General features: G+C 40.2%; 1 protein-coding gene across 4 annotated transcripts in view; it reads right to left on the bottom strand.

Annotated features, from left to right (window-relative positions):
* Window positions 1–12,128, bottom strand: part of b3gat1b (beta-1,3-glucuronyltransferase 1 (glucuronosyltransferase P) b) — a 33,625-nt gene extending 21,497 nt beyond the window's left edge. For 2 of the 4 annotated variants that reach the window (XM_030438386.1, XM_030438384.1), the window contains exon 1: window positions 11,548–12,128. The gene's annotated coding sequence lies outside the window, so the exon portion shown is untranslated. The remainder of the gene's footprint in view (window positions 1–11,547) is intronic. The other 2 variants (XM_030438385.1, XM_030438383.1) reach the window with 1 other exon arrangement.
* Window positions 12,129–17,439: the final 5,311 nt, after the last annotated feature.

A 17,439-nucleotide genomic window follows, 5' to 3' on the forward strand; every position in this document is an offset into this window, starting at 1 on the left:
TGATGAAAACACCGTGAAGCATAGCTCCTGTGTTTTCCAGAGCGGTCGCTGCTTTGAAAATCAGCCGGGTGATAATTAGCGGCTTTTCACTGCAGCAGCTCTATCTGTGCAAGTGTCATCTCTCTAACTCGCTTTGTGTTCTGGAGATACTCATCTTGGTCTACACAGAACACGATACAACAAGGTTCAATAAGTGTTGCTTTTGGAGCCTGTCTCGGGAGGTTGGAGGGGCATCAAGAAGGCAACTCAGATCATACCAACTTCATTAGTTTTGGCTGTCACATTCAGAAGCCTCAGCATTATTCATCATCGGCTGATAGATTGGCACTTCCAAAGGAGACAGAAATGTTAAATGTCATTAGTTTTGTAGGAATTTGGCCTTACATCAAAATACTGGACAAAATAACATTTTTTTTGTCAAACTGATTATAATTCATACAGATTGGATGTAACTGTGTGTATAAACCTTCATACTAAACCAGCCAACTGTCAAGGGATTTCCTATATCAAACTGATGCTGGGGCTGGAGGCAAAGTCAGGAGATCACCAAAGTAGGTAGGCTCTCTTTTCTGGGATCCATCAATTTCTGTACCAAATGTCAAGGCCATCCATCCAGTAGTTCCTGAGTGTGCCAAACTGCTAAAAATAGTTCTGCACAGTATTCTTGTCTGGCTTCCAGCGCAATACAGCATTCCTTTCATTGTACCAGTTGACAACGTATGTTGGCAAGTTGCGATTTCCTCAATAATTACCGAGTTGACCTGCTCTTGTTTATGGTGGAGCAGTGACAGGCAGAGCCAGCCTGTCTGCTCTACTGAACGAGCCCGGAGACACTCCTGCAGCAAAAAGCAGCTCTGGAGGATGGGTGACACTGAGAGGACTAGAGCTGGTAAATACGGTTCCTTTTAAAGATTCGAGTCATTATGAGTCACTCACTAAATTGAACCAGATTGTGCGAGTCATTTGAGTCACTTGAGTCAGTATTGCCTAATCACCATGGAAACTCAGTCCTAGCACATTGTCTCTTAACCACTAACGTAGCAAAAAAACACAATGCAATAAAAAATTATATACATGATTGGAAAAATAAAAGAGATACTAAAATAAAATAAAATAAAACAAAATAAAACAAATCAATAATAGAGTACTGAGGTAGGAACGGTGTAAATGGATAAAGTTACCAAATAGAGATAATGATAGCCTACTTACTATATACTACTTAATATTTTTATATAATATTTATATATGAATTATTTTATTTTGCAAAGATCAATCGACCTAATCTCATTTTATTATGCTACATCTATACACCAAACCTACAGTAGCCTAGGCTTCCTGCAGAACATTGTGTATGTTATTTCAGAAGTGGAAGAATGGCTTCTGTTGTACCATGACAGGTATGTGCTTTTCACTAAAGGAAGTCTAACCCAGAGACTTCACTCCCTCGTCTGCTACTCATTCAGAACGTAGCCGGCTGTTTGCGCTATCCTGCTCTGCCTCGAATCGCGGGCGTTTCTGGCATCGCGGCTCGCAAGCTAGTGCTACAACGGGTCGGCTGTGTGCTACGAGCTACTAGCTATGAGCTTGCTACGAGCTACTAGCTACGAGCTTGCAACGAGCTACTGGCTATGAGATTGCTACGAGCTACTGGCTACGAGCCTGCTACGAGCTACTGGCTATGAGCTTGCTACGAGTGTTTCCCGCATCGGCTTGCAGGCTAGCTCGCGAGCCTTGATGCCGGAAACACGACCGATTCTTAGCTCCACGTTGTGGTGGCAAAATATAATGCTGTTGACACTTCTCATGCAAATTTTCTGGGACATTCGTCGTTAAGGGCAGGCAGCGCAATTCTGCTGAAATGGTGACGTGATGGTAACACCAATTGTCCAATGTGTTAATCAGTTTAGTGAACCCCGGGTCGCTAACGGTGTTGATAGGGCACATGTCTTTGGCAAAAAAAAAAGGTAAAAAAAAAAAAAAAGAGAGAGATTATTACACTTTGCACACACACAAATATCACCCTGAATCCAGAAATATCATTGTATTTATTTATGTTTTTATATGTTATGATCCTTTTTTGTTTTAGTTCCAGGACTTCAAAACAATATGACATGCAATACAAATGAAGAGGAACACTTTAACAACAAGCCCAAAAACCTGCAACCCATGACTACCAATATTTATAAGCGACTTTACAGAAAAACAAGCCTGAAGTCGCTTATAATAAGCAGACTTGGCAACTGTGCTGGCAATACGCACCGGTGTGTCTGAAAGTGAAAATGTTCAGGCGGGGGCGGAGCGGAGTGCACAGGTGGAGATGGAAGGGTTCGCTGCTTTTACCACACAGTACGGCAGAATGATTGTTTCATTGCGATTATCTTGTTTTCATAATCGAGGGAAGCAAAAATCAAAATCAAAATTGAAATTCAATTAATCGCCCAGCCCTAACTGGTATCATGATATTGGTATTGGTGGACATTGAAGTCAAACATCATAATATTGAACTTAACTTTAGCTGATCTGGTGCAGCAGCATTATGCAGATCTCAGTCTGACTTTGACCATGAATGCACCTTATAGGCTTGTGTTATAGGCGTGTCTACTCTGCCTACCACACACACACACACACACACACACACACACACACACACACTTGCTGCATTAGATTAACTTGTATTCCCAACATGTCCTCATTTGTCAAGAGGATGCTAGAATCTATTTTAATGTATTAGCAGTCATTATGTACTCAGCAGTGGCATATAAATAAAAAATTACTGAGGCTAAACTCTTATAAGGAGATGTGATGTTTGGCTGTCATATTCACACCATCATTGTATATGTATAAAATGTGGGTACAGCACGGTTAAACTGCGATATATAAGGAGGAGATTTTAAAGTCTTCTGTCAAAACTAATGACTATTTAAAAAAAAAAATGTAAAAGAATTTGATGTGTGGGCGTTTGCAATTACTGCTTTCTACTGTGAAGACGTTTACGAGTACAGACGGTGTGAAGTCTAACATTTCAGCGAAAGTGTTAATGAGTGCCGGATAGCACTGTGCCAACAATGCGTTTCACAGCTCTGACAGGGAAAATGTTCCCGCTTACAGCACACTTTGAATGTGCAATTAAGATCTGCTTGTGTGTATATTGGCTCAAAACAACTCCGGAATATTTTTATTTTCATAATTAAAGCGAGTTTAAGAAGCAATGAATGTGCCTTGTTTCATGCCAGTTAAGGTAGCATCGGACTTTGCAAAAAATAGCTGGTGAGATCAACATAAAGATGTATTTAAATTCTGACTTTAAAGCGATTGGAAAAAAACCCAATCTCATATAATGACAGCAACATATACAATCAGCATCATCATCAGAATGTCTCATTTAGTTGAAGAAGCACACACTGCTGCTCCTTCTTTTTCTGTGGCCTACCAATCTTGGGCCCATGGGTCATTAGGTTTGGTGTGATCTGTCAGATTTTTCCAGCAATAATTAAAGAAAAAAAGGGGAAATAATATGATGATATGCCTGCGGTTTTCATTTTTTGAAAGCTAAAATACTATTTAAATATGTGGAATCCCTAATCGTTATTTTACCTGGAGCAGGAAGTCAGTCAGTTAAGAGAACTTAGTATCCAAGTTGCATTTTTCATACCTGCAATACAATAGGGTCTTGTTTTTGGCCCATTGCCCACCATCAAGCTACAGTTTTTACACCTTGTGAGCATTCAGACTGTTACCAGCGCAAAGTTTAAAAGCCAGCATCTCTGACAGAACAACAGAGAGCCTAGAATGTTAAGCAACTGAAGTCATATACAAAGCAAGACTTTTACTTTCAAAACTTCAACAATCAGTGTTGATCAGGGGTTGTTTGTCTGCTGTGTCTGCGTTGGTAGGAAGACGGCAGTGTGCGGCAACAAATTTATAAAACATTTTCTCTCTCATCCATGGAATACAATCTTAATAAGATATAATATCATCCAGTGATTCATACAATAGTTTGGATGAATTGTGCATTTAGATTGTGGTCCGGCTTTTTAAATTTCTCAGCAGTTAATAGAAAGAACCTGAACAGCCTTGTTGTGCCGGCCAGTAAGATCAAATTGACTTTTATAATAGCAGGTGAGGAATAAAAAGATGTGTCACGCTGAACTGCACTGATTCTATTCATGCACACGACTCCCATCTCACACTGATAAAAGCCATTTTTGTCGTCAAAGCCATTTTATGGTTAAACTTACAGTTTGTTGTTTGTTTCATAATTTTTCATATACTATAACAATTACGTCTCCAAGCACTGTCTAACACTGCTGCACTGGACGCTAATTCAATAAATGTAAAAGATTTGAACCTTATGTCAAACTTACATCACTTATTTCTGCTCAGAAACATAAAGTGGACCAAATCACCATGAGTACTGTCATCACCTGTTCTGCTTATGTGCACACCATAATCTAATTACTGCCTGTACTTTGAGTTTGAGAATAATTTAATCAAGCCGTTCCCTCAGTTAATATTCTCGTTTTCTAGCTATTTTGCATACTGCATTTGTTGATTGAGTAAATAATCATGTGCTTGTTTCACTTGAGGCAATCACTAATCATCAGCATTCATGTCTTATCTCAACATCAATTCACTAAATATGACCATAATCAAAGCAATAATTATGTGAAGATGCTTATAGGGCCATGTCGTAATTGCCGCATTCTTGTAATACAATTCAAATCAGCTGCCAGGGGCAAACGACAATCGGTCACATCAAAAATCACAGTGTGTGCACAAGTGTAATACTCTGCTGGGCATGTAATTAGCATAATCCAATTATTTTCATGATCAAAGTCAGAAACAACAGTTCTGTGTCACAGTTAATGCAGCAGCTTCTTCAAGAATATCAGATATATAAGATATCAGAATATTCTTGTTTTTACTTTGGAAAGAAACATGGTAACATACATAGGAGACAAATTCAGCTGGTAAAGTGAGACTATATGGGAAATGTGTATGTACATGAGTTTACAAATCCTTGGTGTTTTACAATAAACAAGTTTTCAGTCACATTTCACCGATTGGAAGTATAGTACACCCCTACACAAGTAAATACACATCCAAAAAATTCTCATACGACAACAGCCACATATAAAATCAGCCTCCACACTCAGCAATGATTCGAATGCATGGCATTGACTCAACTATCATACACACAGGCAGCGCAGCTACCTTTACATACATCCATATTCTACTGCACAGCATCCGACCCTGATTTCTCATTCAGAACACACACACATTAACATGTTCGCTCGTTTCTCAGTTCCCGATAGGGAGAAACTTTAAAAAGTAATGCGCTGTTTTAAGCAGTCCAGTCATTATCAAAATGGCTCAGTCAGCTGAAGAAACACACACTGCTGCCCTTTCTCTGTCTGTCCTCCACAATCAGAGCTTAAATGACGAGGTAGGAGTGGAGTTATTTCAGTCAAAGTCACTGATTAGTCTGTAGCTTTTAGTTTTTGCCCAAGATTGAGTAATGGAATGCTATACATAATTCTTGGGAGTGTACCAGGTGTTTACTCTAGGAATAGAGTTTAAGACACAACCACAGAGACAGATATATACCAAGCTTTCCTCCTCACAATCTGAGAATTTCCTCTGTAACAAACCTTTGTTGTTGCTCTGTGATTGCTCCTCTTGTACAAGATTAAACTTTGTTAACTTTGAGCTGGCTCCAATCTCCTTCCTCAAGTTCTAAATTATCTAAGAGTTATTTTAACACCCATCGGCTCATGTTCCCTGGATTCTTACTGGCATTACCGCTTTCAAGTTTTATATACGAGCCTCTTCTGTCTGCACCTGCTGTGTGCTCTCTGGGTAATGAAGTTGCTCCTGCCTCAAAGTGTTTAAAGGACTTGCTCCTTGCTCAAGTTGTCTGTGGTAGACACAACATTATCTTACATTCAGGCAGAGGTCCAAAGTCAGTCTCACTTCACGGAGAGTGTGACCCCCATTAAGAATCTGCAGTGGGACAAACTCAAGTTCCCTGATAGTTGCTAAGGTTGAGTCACAGCCAGGCCGGACATTTTTCCATGATGCAGCACAAAATGTAGGGTGATATCAGAGAAACTGATAGGACAAGAGTCATATGATGAGAGCACAGCATATCCTAACATATGAGTGGATTCATGATCACTGATTTACACAATTATCTGGCTGCTGCTGATGTCTATAACTGTACAGATTGAGCTAAAACGTATACTTATACTCAAAGTTTCTGCTCCGGAACATGAACACTCAGTAGTAAACATAGATCAAATAATGGCATGGTTGAAAATCATAATCATATGGTACAATCAACACAGTAGACTGATAACATGTTGCACACATCAGTCATGCTTGCAAGGTTCTGTGAGTGATACAGCGTAACACATATTAATAAAATGTATGAAAAATACCACAATTTAATTTGATCCCAAGTCTTTTAATCTGCTGCTAAAGTACTTGACACCACACACCAGACCATTTCCAGACTGATTTCTGCACTGCTCCTAAAATGACACCCCTCCCATTCATTTCAATGAGACTGGTCTGGCGGTGCAGCCGGGGTGCCAACGCAGAAGGCATTTGGCAAAACCGCTGCCATGGCTTATCTAGTAAGTGGAATTTCCTGCCTGCTTTCCGACTTTATCTGATATACCTTCACACTTATGGATCTGTAACTCAAACTGGACTCCCCCAATTGGAATCGTTTTCAATTTGAGCGCATGCTATGAGCGTCAGTACTAGCATTTGCATACTAACATGCTAACAGTGACAATAGGGAGGCTAAGTCATGGCCCCTCAAGTGGACCACCATTAAACTAAACAAGTATCAGACTGTGAAAGTATGTAAAGACTAGCTCGCATGCATTAGCCTAGCACAGCTGATGAGAATGTCAGGAGTTTAGCATATATTTGATCCTTAACCAAGGTATTGGACAATATAAAATGCTGACATGATGATGGTATTGTCATGGTATGGGTTTTTATGGGTCACTGATTTCCTGTTTAATTTTGTCGTTATATCCTGTGTGTTGTGTTATGTCTCTTGTTGGTATGTTCCACTGCCTTTTCACCTGTTGTTCCCAGTGTTCTGTTCCCGTCCTGTGTTCCTGGGCTCCCCCCCAGTTTGATTGCTCCCCTATTCCTGTCTCACATCAGTCTTGTTGGCACTGCCTTATTCCCAGTGCTCCTTGTGTTCCTGCCAGCGTTCCCTGCGCTTCAATTGGTACCTTATTTTGTTTTTCTATTTCTCTTTGTTTTTTGGATTTGCCCCTGTCTGTTTTTGTGTTGCGTGTTTATGGACTTACCTTGAGTGTTTTGATTAGAATCTTCTTTTGTTTAAACCTGACAGGTGTGACAACGGTATGAATGCCCATCCCAAATACGTTAGAAAGGAGAGCTTCCTTTTTTGTGAACTGAATAATTTGAGTAAACATACAATCTATTACTTAATACACATAGAATCCTCCCACAGTTATCATTAATGACGCTGTTTCTGTTATCGTCTACACATCCCTCAATGTACATCTGGCATGAAAGATTACAGTTCAGTGGAACTTCAGAGGAGTCAGCACCCTGCTCTGTAGGATGATAGTGCTGGTTTTTTGCGAGGACCTGCTCTGTGTATTGATCTGCTCGTGCAGCATTCCCTCTGCTTGAAGTGAGAATTTGCCTCTGATCTGAACCAGCTTTCAAGTGGGCAAAAAACAACCTCAAACAATCTGACTCCAAGGCACTTTTTTTGTAACGTACATCAAGGGCACAGCAGAGTATGCAGATAAAAAAAAAGAAAAAGAAATGGCGAGCCTGCAGAGCCAATTCAAAGCGTAATGAATATTTTGTCTGAGCTGCTCTTAATTCTGCTGAGATGCAATCGATTTAGATTACACAGGAACTGATGCGGAATCAAAATAGTTGTGGAGGATTTCAAATGCTCCAGGAAACAACCCTCTGATGAATCCCGAGTAGATCTTAATTCTAGATCAAACTACTTCAACGAGAACTATTTGTGAGCAATTTGTAAATGAACAGCGGCGAGAGGCAAGTCTGAATGTTAATCTTTTCCCCTTTAAATCTTTATAGAGACACTATGGCAATGAACCGCTGCTGGCCAATGACTGACTAACACTTCGTCAACAGCAGCACAGGTTTTCTCTTTGACATTCAGCACTCTGCATAAAAAAGATCCTCAGGAATTCTCTCACTTGTCTCACTTTCTCTAAATTGCTTGTAGTTTTGTGTAGTGTGGAAAACATCCGCACAGTATGCCACATTTGCAATGAACACATTCAGAGGACAGTTTGAGTGTTTTTATACTCCATACCTAACTCATGTGTGCCTGTTAGGGCTGGGCTTAAAATACTATTGCCATGTTTTTGCGCTATATCTTGATACTCTACATATCCCTTTATATTTGAATCTGAGTGACAAAATCAAATATCACAACATCTTTGACCCTCGATATTGCAACATTGTTATATGAATATCTTGTAAGATATGACCACAATGAGACTTTTGATTAATAATCATCAGTGATGTGGACATAATGACTATGTGTTAAAAGGCAAGTATTAGAAAAATAGGACAGTCTGGCAAGTGGAGAAAATGACCTGGCCTGGCAAAAAAAACCCTAAGCAAATAGGCAAATAGGTAAGTGCCTTCCCCTGAATAATGACTGTGATTAATATGTTTTAGCTTTAGATTCTCAAATGATCATTATCTTGGATCACTTAAACATTTGGTGAAATCAAATGGTAAAAAAATCAACAGTAGGACTCACAGCTTTGCTTAACAGTGAAAGTAAGAGCATTTCCACTCGCACAATGTGAAGAGAACTCAATGGACTGGGGCTAAATAGCTGTGAAAACCACGTATCAATGAGGTTAATCGGTAAAAAAGGCTTCAATTTGCTAGGGAGAATAAAGATTCTGGAGCAATGGAAAAAGATCATGTGGTCTGATGAGTCCAGATTTACCCTGTTCCAGATTGATGGTGCATCAGGGTAAGAGGCGAGGCAGATGAAGTGATGCACCCATCATGCCTAGTGCCTACCGCACTGGTGGGGGTGGTGTTATGATCTGGGGTTGATTCAGTTGGTCATGTCTAGGTTCAGCAACGTTATGTGCCCAAAAAAACAGGTCAGCTGACCATCTGAATATACTCAATGACCAGGTTTTTGCATCACTGGATTTTTTTCTTTCCGGCCACCGCAGAGTCCAGACCTTAACCCCATTGAGAATCTTTTTGATGTGCTCGAGAAAAATGCGCAGCGGCCTGACTCTCCCATCATCATTACAAGAGCTTGGTGAAAAATTAATGCAACTCTAGACGGAAATAAATGTTTGATGTTACATTGGATTAGTTGTTCAAAGCGATGCCACAGTATATGCGTGCTGTAATCAAAGCTAAAGGCATACCAACGAAATATTAGAGCGTGTGACTTTTCTTGTGGCCAGGCAGTGACTACAGGTTGGCTGTTAAAGCTGCTTATTTCGAACCCATATTTACTGTATGTTTTTTTTGTAAGGTGGTGACCTCTAGTAGTGAAGTAATATAAAGAGCAACAAAGTCTGCATAAGATAGAGGTTCGGGACGGTTGCCAATTATGAGTTACTTTGACTTACTCATTGAGTTAAGTGACGTCATGTAAATGACATAACTTGCCAAAATGCAACCTAGGCTTTTTTTTGCGAATGTATATGAGTCAAACCTTTGTGTAAAAGCAAAATTACGACGAAAGAGGCACTTTTAAGATTAACCGTATTTTGCTTTTTGGGTCAAACTCATTTTAAATGGGAGTGCTTGGGGCAAATTAGCAATTTTTAAAACACTAAGAAGGCTCGAAACAACATGAAACTTTCCTCATAGAATCATCAGGGTCTCTACTCATGAACAAGAGCATTGAAAACATTGTTTGTGTACACAGAGTTTACTAAAAAGAGAGTTTTTGGACAACTCACGTTAGCGGATGTTTCTTCTGCTCGCCACCATCCTCGCTGCATCTGCTAAGGTGAGTTGTTCAAAAACTTTCTTTTTAGTAAACTCTGTGGACACAAAATTTTTTCTCAATGCTCGTGTTCATGTGTAGAGACCCTGGTGATACTACGAGCAAAGTTTCATGTTGTGTCGAGCCTTCTTAGTGTTTTAAAAATAGCGATTTTGATGCTGATGCTAATTTGCACTCCCATTGAAAATGAGTTTGACCCGAAAACGAAAGTACGGTAAATCTTAAAAGTGCCTCTTTCGCCGTAATTATGCTTTTACACGAAGGTTTGACTCATATACATTCACAAAAAAGCCAAGGTTGCATTTTGGCGAGAGTTTCACTTTAAGTAACATATGCAAAATGGTTATTTTAGCCGAAACCACCATGTTTTCTGAACCTGACAAAGTAGTAGTAGTTCTGTTGCTCATCTAGCAGAATTGCGGTCATACAATGAAGGTCCATACACATGTAACTGGTACATAACTGTAACAGTAATGTTGCTCTGGCACTGGTGAGTTATGTAATTCTAGGAGTCCATCAACCTGTTCAGTGGTTACGGGAAGTTGTTGGTAATGCAGCCTTTTAAAACCAGGAAAAGACAACACTTACATCATCTCATGATATAACAATATCCAAAATCTAGAATTAAAGAGTTAAACCACAGAATTAGTCTTTGCTGTTAAATTCAGACTAACAAAGCTCTACACTCAATTCAATTTTGAAAACCATAGGCAGTTAAACAGAAATTCATGCTTTAGGTAGGGCAGAATCCACACTTTTAAGATGCAAAAGTCCATTTAAAAAAATGCAAAGTGTGTATGTCACTGTGGCCACATTTGTGTACAGCTAGTATTTCACTAGTATTCTTGGTACTGATTTGCAATCATCAATCAAATTGCATTTCATTTGTGGACTGATTGACCTTTATGGTCTGCCTGAGTGGAAATCTGTGCAGCAAACGTACATACATCACCAACGTTGTGATGTGCATATAATATAAAAATATACAACAAACAGTCGTGAAAATATGCAGGTAACAAGAAGCTTTAGATCATCTATAGTTCACTTAAGACAGTTTGGCAGCAAGTTGCTATAAAGACGCCTTGAAGATCATTCCAAAGTCTAATTAAAATGACAGGCGGTTGACAGTAACCACAGAAAACAACAGATCATACAAAGGTATCAATCTTTTCCACCAGATATTCGTTAGAATTACAATGTGAACATTTCACCAATTAGACAAGAAACGAAGAGTCTTAGCATAAAGGAAAATGTGTGAATGACTTTCATCAACATGAAAGTTCTCTGTAATTCAGCTCTGACAGATGGCACAGGCTTTGACAAACTCATCTCTTCTCTCTTCTCATCTTTAACCAACATGCACTGTGATAGTAGCCCACCCCCCTCAAAAAAACAACAACACAAAAAACAAAAACAAAACACATCCATAAACAGTCAGATGGCATGTCCTGCCTGTCCGTACTGCTACGTCTTTAAAAGGGCTGACAGATGAAAGGAGAGAAAAGGGTTCAGACCTTAACTGTAGACGGGAGCAGCTCAGCATCCACTTCCCAGCGTGTCGCCCTCTCCTCCGCTGCCTCCGTCTCCGAGCTCAAATGACCTCATCCAGACAGATTTGAAACACTCTCTGCTGCCGTTAACGTCCCGCCGGTGTCACTGCCATTCATACGTGAATGCTGCATCCCTGAATGAATGAATAGGGCTTACAGGTGTACATGTCGGGGAACTGCACTCCGGAGCTCACGCTGTGCTCCAGTGCTCACAGACTGATGTGGGAGAAGAGAGGGCAGCTTTACTTGGCACTCAACCCTCCCTTCCCTCTATTCTACTCTCCTCCCGCCGCTCTTCCTCTCCCTGTTACTCCGTCTCTCGTCTTATCCCACTTTACCTTCCCGCCGTCCCTGTTTAGATCCCACCCTTTCCCTTTTACGCCAAACGACTACCCGCAGCCTCATCTTTCTCGCTCTTAGTAATAACGTCAGTAATTGACTGATTCCGGCAGGAGCGTGAGAGAGAGAGGGAGAGAGAGAGAAAAAAAGGCAGACGCGGCTTGAAGCAAGACATCTGTGAGTGTATTTAAATGGGACTGAGGGAGTCTCTGATTTGGGGGCAGGACCAACCCCCCCCCCAATACTCTGTGAAACGAGCAGCTATTGGCATGTACCAGAGAGGGATGTACAGCCTGCACATGTACAAGAGGAGATAAGCAACGATACAGACAGGCAGCATCTTTTCATCAGCTGTGTGCTGTTGGTGTGTGTCTGAGAAAGAGATGGACAGATTGTGACAAGAGACTGAAAATCTCACAGCCTGCATGAAGCGTGCACTGGTGAATAACCACTGGTTTTATACAAGTGCACAAAGCAGCTCAAAAAGTGGGACGCAATTACATTTATTGACATTGAAAGATCACCCTTTGAGGGACCATTAAGTGCTACTCTTCCTCTTTTTGAAAGGCGTGACATTTCGAAGAAATGCTACGCTACCACGAGTAATCCACCAAAGTTGAGCCTAACCTTTACTGAATAATGGTTTGTGGCTATGCATCATGCGACACCTCTGTAATTGGAAAACACTATTAAAATCCAAGCGCCTCACTGTAACCGTTGTAAAGCCACAGCGGTGTGCACGGTGGACTCTGTAATGTGCTGTACTGATAACCAAAGAAAACAACGTTGTTTTAAGGGAGATGTGCATCTCAGCCGAGAATAGACGCAGTGAAACCATCCCCCTGAAGACATCAGTCAAATCCTGAAATCTATTCCCCTCCAGTACTGACGACACTATTCTACGGCACTTTATAAAAGATGTATACACCGCTGGTTACAAGTATTCTAAACAGCCCCTCAAGAGCTTAAGTGATTGTCTTAAGCACTGTGCCCGTTATAATAGCGCACAATATTTCTAATGAAAAGGTTGATATGTCATGACATGCCATTATTTAGCATTTGGTCAATGTGGGCTGAGTGTTGTAGAGCATGTGAGTGTTGTTTCCTCATAATGCAGGCCTCGCTCAAGTCAGTCCGTAATAATAAGTATTACAAGTATAGTACTCGCTTCATCAAAATGAGACCCAAGGGTGCAGCAGCTGTGGCCTTTCAAAGTCGAAGGTTTGACCTTTAAATTTTGTCCCCAATCACAGTGATTTGTAAGTAAGGCAGGATGTGAGCAGTTTGGGCTGTTTTCCTGAAGGTATCGCAAACCCGAGTGGAGAAATGTTTATCCTCGTTATGGAGCTGTACAGTTAAGTGCCTTGAATGCCTCATGCCCGTCTCAAAATCTACACGATGAAATGATTTATTTTTGATCTGTGCATCAGTGATGTTCCCAAATTACCTCAGTAAAAATGGTTAAAGGCAAGTTTTTTAATGAGTGTTGATTTAGCTGCATTTCGGAAATGTGAAAATGTGTCTTTTGCTGTTTAAAAGTAACCAGCATTCTCACAGGAGCGATCCATTTATAGAATCAGCATTTTCAGAACACTGAAGTAATGAAGTAATGAAATACAATCACTGATGAGGTACCACAGTCAAAACCTCATTATACCATGGAACTGGTGGTAATAATAATGCCAGTTTGTTAAGTTTAGTTATGTTTTTCATAATTAAATTGCTAATAATTATTTCGGACGACTGTGCCTAGTTGCCTGTCGTAGCAAAGCAATGTTATCATTTTTATGTTTTTGAATACATTTCTTGGGGAGGGGAGGGACGTGTCCCCCTCCAATATATATTATAGTTACGGGCCTGTTGTGCACCAATATGGTGTGCGCTGCCTTTACTTGATTAAGTGAACTCGCTGTTTTTTATTTGAATGCTGGATGTGATGATTGGATGCTTTACAATTGTGAACTACTTTCTGTTTCTGTATGTCTCCACAGTTTGCCTTGCTAGAGGAACAAGTAGGTCAAAGCGCCTGGGGACCCTGTAAGCATTCTGACAGACTTCCAGATCTCCTGGAAGTTGGCCTCCAGAGGGGTGAAGGCAATATTTAGTGCAGGAGCCCTGCACAGTAATCTCCTTCCTGCAGCTAGTGCATCACAGAACTGGAGACATAAAAAAAACAACAACAACAATTTAAATAGAGAGATAAATGCTGTATGTAACCGTGATTGAGTAAGGGGAGCCTGATGTAGGAGAGAGTCATGTACAGATGGAGCTGTGACTCCGACAATCAGCTGTGGTACTGTTTTTGAGAGATGAATGTGCCTTCAATATGCATTGTTTGACTTATAAGTTATTTAAAGTACAGTAGAGTTATTGCATTGCTAGAGCACGTCCCACATGGGAAAGCATCATCTACCTTTGTCACTGCCGCTGTTACCAGACAACAGCTCTCACAAACTGTAGCAATGGTGGTAAAAAAAGGGCAGAGAGGGGGAGAACAAGGCAAAGGAAGTTGCAAAAAAAGAGGCTCGGGCAAGCTGAATGACAGGGCATTTAGTCTCTGGGTGTCTCAATGGGCAGCCTACAATGTGTGTTAATTCATCCTTCACAAAGAGCCTTGAAGCGAGGCTTTTCCCAAACCGGCAAACAAATCACTTGTTTCGCTCAATTGGTATTCTGGAGTGATTCTCCGTGTTTTGTCTTGTGAAATGAACAGTGGAATAACAAACAGATCCAAGTCATAGGTGTGGCTCACTTGCCAGAGCTGACTTTGACTGGAACCCTTAATGCACACATGTATCCTTCCTTGTTCCTGGCCCACTACATTATTTTTACCTCCATATAATATGAAACGTGGATAAGGAAATACAGACAACAGAGCACCAGCAGTGGACAAACAGATTTGTACTGGACTTGCCTTAACTAAGGACTTGATTTGAAAAAAAAAAGACATGGCATTTATATAGACCAAAATTACCTAAAGGCGCTCTCTGTAACAATTAGCATGTATAAATCACATTTGTATTGGCCGTATGAGCCAATTGCAACGTGGCCTATACTGTAAATGTTAAAAGTTGACTTTGCCTCCAAAAGTCATGAAACCGATTACCTCAGAATTACAAAGTAGACTATCAAATTTAAGTTGTACGTGCTAAACAACTTAACGTTATTAGTCTACTTTCTTGGTAAGTTTGAGGTGATGGGTTTCCTTGATTATTTTAAGTAAAGGCAGTAAAAGACATTGCTTTAAAATAATTATAATCAGTGTTTAAATTTTGACAGTTTCTCACATTTCTCACAACATGTCACTCATAGTGATGAAAGCACACTCAACAAAAACTGTTACTCGACACTGCAGTTCCCTCAGCATCTCTCAGCTTATTGTTAAGGTTTTTCCAGCAAATAAGTGCTAAAGCTGCTTCACTGTTGATGGATAAATTGTTTGCTCATATGTTAGCTGTATAATGGAGGAAAAAGTAGCAGCTATGGCCCTCTCTGTGCACACTAGGTAACCACTTCCTGTGCAGTGTATGCAATCATGCATATACACTGCACAGAAAGTGATTAAGCACAATGACTTATGCTGTGAGCAAAAAAACAAAAGACTGCCAAAAATCTTGTTTTACAAGATTTAATATTCATATTATCTTTTATCTATTACATCAGTTACTTTAAAGTTCCATCTTGAACAATGGCTAGTTTGTTTAGCTTGCTTAATAGCTGCACCTACAAGCTCAGCTGGGCGCAGAGGAGGCTGAACCAAATGAATCAGGACTGCATACAGACACACTGAGTGCATCTAAATGTACATGAGCATCCAGGTTTTTAGTTTTATTTAGTTTCTGACCATATTCCAAGTTTTGATGTTCACATGGAAATTCTGGTCATCCATCCTTGTACACATGATCACAGCAGTATCTGGTTTGTGTGACCGTCTGCCTGCAGGTGTGTCTTGATTTTAAACCATCTCAGACAATCTATTCTTGACTTATGAGGAATGTTGCAACATCAGGATGAGGTGTTTCTCTGCCACACTATCCTGGTTTCCAAGTAGCCTATCCAGGTTTCTCAAAACCAAGGTAAGGTCCTGTGTAACCAGGAGATGGCATTTACATACACAATACTCCAAAACCAGATGATACCATTTATTTTGCTAACACCAGGAACCCCACTAGAATTGGATGTTACATTCTACTGGAAATAACACCTCTGTAAGTGTCTCTGTGTTCAAACAAACAGGATGTCAAGTGGTTGTTTTGTCCAAAGCCATTTCTTGGCACTCTTAGTGCTTCTCCTAAGAGTAAATGATGCTTTACTTTAAAGAGGAGCTTAAAAGAAGAGCTTTGAAAAAGTGATGAAAACTAGGTTGGATCAGTAACCTAGTTTTCATCACTTTGTACAATAGGGACAGATGTACAAAAAAAAAAAAAAGGAATAGGAAAGTAAAGGACACTCTGGGCAATTTAAACAATAAGGATTATCAGTTAGGTTTTCCTCTTATGTTCACTGCAGTTAAACTACAATCAAACTGGCTTTCAAATGTTCCTTTACTTTTATGTTTCGAGCCCGGCTTGGCCCAAGGTTATTTTATATCATAGGATGAATTATTAATGAGCCAAATGGCCTTGCTTCATTATTCAATAACAAACAGTGCGAGGCAACTGTCTTGTCCATGTGTCCATTCATGTGTAATGGTTTTGAAGGTCCTGTATCAATATTTACTGTATTTTTTTTTATGCAACCTATGAGTGCATTTAATTTGTTCTTGTTTTTTTATTTTTGTGTGGTTGTTGTCGAGAAATAAAGTACACTTCCCCTCCAGCTCCAGTCAGAAGTTAAAGTACATAACCATCTGAAAATGGAGGTCACCTCTGCAGGTCAGTACTGCAGTCAGGTTGATAAACGGGAGTGACAATGAATCCACATCTACTTCTTTGTAGAAAAGAACTGAGATGAAGATGTGTATGCAAATGTCAAGTCAGACTTATTGTGTAGGCGGGCGGGCCCAGTTTAGATTTTTCTCTCTTAATCATTACACCATTCGTCCAATTTGGAGTACATCATTTCCCGTTGAGTTGAATATCTTTATCTCATTCCAGCTCACAGCAAAAACTGCCACAAACTCAACTGGGCTCTACCCCTTAATGGTTTGAACTTTAATAATACATGCAAAGTGGACAGGATTTAAACATAACGAATAATATAAGTTTTGTCAACGAAGTGTCATTAATACTTGATGTTGTGCAGGCTCTTTCGTCGTTGCTTCACTTTCTTCCCCTTCACATCCCAGCTGTTCGTCACTCTGCTGTTTCAGCAAACTGCAGAGGTGCTGCGAAATCAACGGAACCAATGCAGGTTTTCTCCCCCAAAAAATGATGATGGATGATGGATGTTCGGTTAATAAAGCCGCTGCTGTTATTGCAGTGTAATTTTAAATCGGATTACACAGTCCCGAAAGAGCGGTGACCCAGCAAACTGCAGCTACTGGAGCTACCTTTTTTAATAATTCATTTGGGGGAA

Source organism: Sparus aurata, chromosome 13, assembly GCF_900880675.1.
Source record: "Sparus aurata chromosome 13, fSpaAur1.1, whole genome shotgun sequence".
Lineage (NCBI taxonomy): Eukaryota > Metazoa > Chordata > Actinopteri > Spariformes > Sparidae > Sparus > Sparus aurata.